Source organism: Rhinopithecus roxellana, chromosome 1 (genome assembly GCF_007565055.1).
Source record: "Rhinopithecus roxellana isolate Shanxi Qingling chromosome 1, ASM756505v1, whole genome shotgun sequence".
In the NCBI taxonomy this organism is placed as follows: Eukaryota; Metazoa; Chordata; class Mammalia; order Primates; family Cercopithecidae; genus Rhinopithecus; species Rhinopithecus roxellana.
The window spans coordinates 103,486,655-103,490,751 of NC_044549.1; positions in this window are offsets into that span (position 1 = coordinate 103,486,655).

Below are 4,097 nucleotides of genomic sequence, written 5' to 3' on the forward strand. Positions count from 1 at the left end.
AAAACAGATTAACAAAAGCTCTATAACCTTTAACATGAATAAAGTATATTCAAGTGTATCACGTAAATAACAAAACAATAAACTTTTTTTAAAAAGCAACAGAAAACTCTGTATTGTGCTATTGATGCAAATATTTGAAATTTCCAAAGTGTAATCTTCAGGAATGTACGACATACATGGAAAAACCACACAGCCATACACAGGAATACCCGTCAGTTTTGTGATTGTGTTCCCTCTGGGAAGGGAAAGAGTAGAAGGAATGGGTATTAACTGGAACATTTCACTTCATTTGGTTTTTAAATGGTTTTCATAATTCAAATGAAACATTTTAAATGGATGAGAGACGTCTAAACTCATTCTTAGTAAATATAATCTTAGTTGATTTTATATATGTATACCACTTAATAATTTCCTCTTTTTGATTAGTATTTGTTAGCTTAATTTTCACTTCAAATTACACATGTTTTAAGGGGTGAGAGTGTGATTTTTATTTCTCTTCTGTCCTCTTCAATGACTATAATGGCAATAAGCATCTAGTATATAGGTAATAATAATTGTTAATTGATTATACAAAACATGTTCACTAAACTGGAAATCCTCATATGTTAAACAGATTAGTGACAGCATTTGCAAACTGCCAGTTCCCAAAGAAACAAATGTGTTTTTATATGGCAAAGTTTCTTTTGAATCGTCCCACTTTATCCTCTTTCTCTCCATCCCTCAACTACCTTCTCCTTTTGTTCCCGATAACATTCTTCCAAATCCACAAAAATCAAGCAAAGCAGATTTTCCTTACAAATAAAGATGAGCTCTAAAATCCTCTGTTCCACACTCCAGCCTGATCAGCCAAAACCCTTGGGATGAGAATAGAAAAAAAAAAAAAAAAAAAAAAACAGAAATGTTGCTGTGAGCCCAGGGGTATGTCAGAACCCAGACTAGAGTTCTTTCACAGAGGAAGTAAGTTGTTAGAAAACACCCCATCTTATTGTCTGAATATAGAAGTTAAATAAATCTGGGGACTATCTAGCATAAATAATTTTTGAGAAAAATAATTGCAGAGGATCAGAGACATCTGGACAGAAGTAGTATCTTGCTGATAGATTTTCAAGTCTTCCCATTTATAATCCATCAATGTTCTGGTGGATTTTGTTTTAAATAGTTTTATTTATGTTTATTTTATGTTATTTTTATTTTAAATAGTTGATACCTTGTTTTGGGAGGGATAGCATTAGGAGAAATATCTAATGTAAATGACGAGTTAATGGGTGCAGCACACCAACATGGCACATGTATACGTATGTAACCAACCTGCACATTGTACACATGTACCCTAGAACTTAAAGTATAATAAAAAGAAAAAATCAGGCTAAAACTTTAGGGAGATTAGGAATCAGTTAAGAATCCTTCAGTGTCTCTAGATGCTAGAAACTTACAAGGACGCAAATATACAAATATTCATATAATTTCAGGGAGGCTGTAAGCCTAGTGAAGCTCATCCATGGATCCTTTATGATTCCATAGTCTCCAGGCTAACATACTTGCCTTAAACAGTTCCAGTGCATGGGTATCTGTGTAGAAACAATCTAGAATTATGGTTTGTTACTAGATCGGAACTTATTTTATAAGATTTAAATAAATTGTTGATGATTAACTGAAAATGATGAAATCGCACTCGTTCTTTTCAAATTGGCCTGCAGTTTTAAACACACATATATAAGCATATGTGTATCTATCCATATCTATTAATATATTCATGTATATATTCATATATATGTGAACATATATATACATGTTCCTAAACACAAAATTCTACAAAATTTAAATGGAGAAAAAGAAAAATAGATTCCTTTGACTATTTTTCCAATCTTTAAAACTTTATTTCTGTTTGCTATTAAGGCAATTTTGCCAAATAGAAACACAGGGCATTGAATTATTCTAGACTTATTGTCTGATTTTACTAAGACTTGGAATGTATGATAATTAACAATATTGAATTTCAATGAATCCAGCATACAGGAAAATAGCTGGTTTTTAATCATAATGCCATTGTTTCCTTTGTTGACCTCCCAAATTGATGTAACTACTTTACTTACTCCTATTCTAGAAACAAACAGCTCTTCCTGGGTAGGACATCATCAGTACTGTCTTCTTGCTCGTCATCTTCACTTACCCACTAGCTCCTTTCAGCCCCCCTGTCTAGGAAGGAGTCCACCTGAGCTCTTCAGTTTTCTCCATGTCATTCTGGTTTCTCATTCACTTGAATGCACACCTTTGGCTCCCTAGTATCTTATTCAGCTTAATCTAAAGGTACATTCTCATGATTTACTTCTTTTAATTAGTTCACAGGTCCTTTATTATTGAGTGTCTAGGGCACAGGTGTAACTTTGGAACTATACATGTAGCACAACCTGCTTAAAATCCTAGATCTTTTTATGATATTACATTAAACACAGCAACTTTAAAGTAAAAGAGAGGTCAAGAATTTAACATAGGGAGAAATGCAAACCATGTGGCTGGTATTTGTGAGTAACTGAGGTCTATATAAAAGAAAACATTAAGAGACAGAAGGAAACCTGCTAATGTGGTGATGGGTATAAAAACTTGAACTACTGTCTACCACTTTCTTTTACCAGCTCTGAAGATTAATATGAGTATGACCATCTTTCCTTAGAAATTGTTACTCATTAATGATGAAGGTGATGATGCTGATAACAGTGACTAACATGTACTGAGTACTTATATGCCAAGTACTTTGTGAGCAGGTTATCTTTTAATCTTTACAATAATTCTACATGAAACTATAAAACTTCCATTTTTATCTATGCTCTGAGGTCAGATAATCCTTGCTGAAACCGGAGTTTGAACTCAGACATTCTGACCATGGAGTTCATATTGTAAATCACCAGGTCCTATTATATCCCTCACGGAAAATTGAATCCAATAGTTCTGCTCTCACTCTGTTTCCCTGTCTATTCTCCATGAACGATGTCTTCTTAGCCGTAATCATTCATAGTCATCCAGTCTTACGGATGGGAATTCCATCTATTCTTTGACAATCCTAAGATCTTTTTTTTTTTTTTTTTCCCAGGCTGGATCCCACCCCTTGAGCTCCAGACTTCTGTATTGACAATTCTAGTTGGATTTCTAGTAGATATCTCAACTTGATCATATATAAAACCAAATTCCTGGTTTCTTCCTTTAAACTCTCTTCATCAGTATCTAATAAAATGGCAACTCCACTCATCTAGTTTAAGCTAAAAATGTTAGAATCTTCCTTCGTCAAGCCTTTCTTTTACACGCCAAAATTATACTTCTGAATGCATGTAGGTATTTGACCACTTCCTCACCTCCATTGCTACTAGTGGGGACTAGTCCCAGCCACCACTGTCTCTTGCCTGATGAACTGTAATGGCTTCCTAGTACATCTCTCTTCTATCACTTTTGCCCCAAAATAGCATAGAGAAGTCAGGAGTCTTTTAAAACAAGTTATATCATTCTTACTTAAAAACCCCTTTAAAACAGAAAGCATGGAGTTCTCATCTCACTCAGACCTAGACCCTGGCATCAACTCTGATCTCTTTCTCTCCTTCACTCCCTCTACTTAGCTATAGCATCCTCTGTGTACTGCAGGCCTACTCCTTCTATCTTGAGTGATCCTTCTACAGATATCTGCATGGTTAGTTCCTCTGATTTCTTCACACCTCTGCTCAAATGCCGAGTTTTCCCTAGCACACTAAAATAAGAAAACTTGCTCCCCAAACTCTCCTTCTCCCTTTACCTGCTTCATTTCTCTCCACAGCATAAAATACCATCTGACTTCCTGTGTATTCACTTGCATCTCCCCAGTTAAAGTGTAGGCTCCATGACTGCAGAGATTTTGTTTGGCTTACCTCCATATCCCCAACGCCCAGAACTATGCCTAGCACATAATGTTTGTTGAATAAATTAATAAATTTACACTTCCACGAGTGGTATATGCGAGGGCCTATGTCATCAACTCATCCCCAAGAACATGAATTTTTGTTACTTTTTCTTAACATGAAAAGTAATTCACTGTAGAAAGCAACTCTCTATAGGAAAGCAGTAAAGTCAGATAC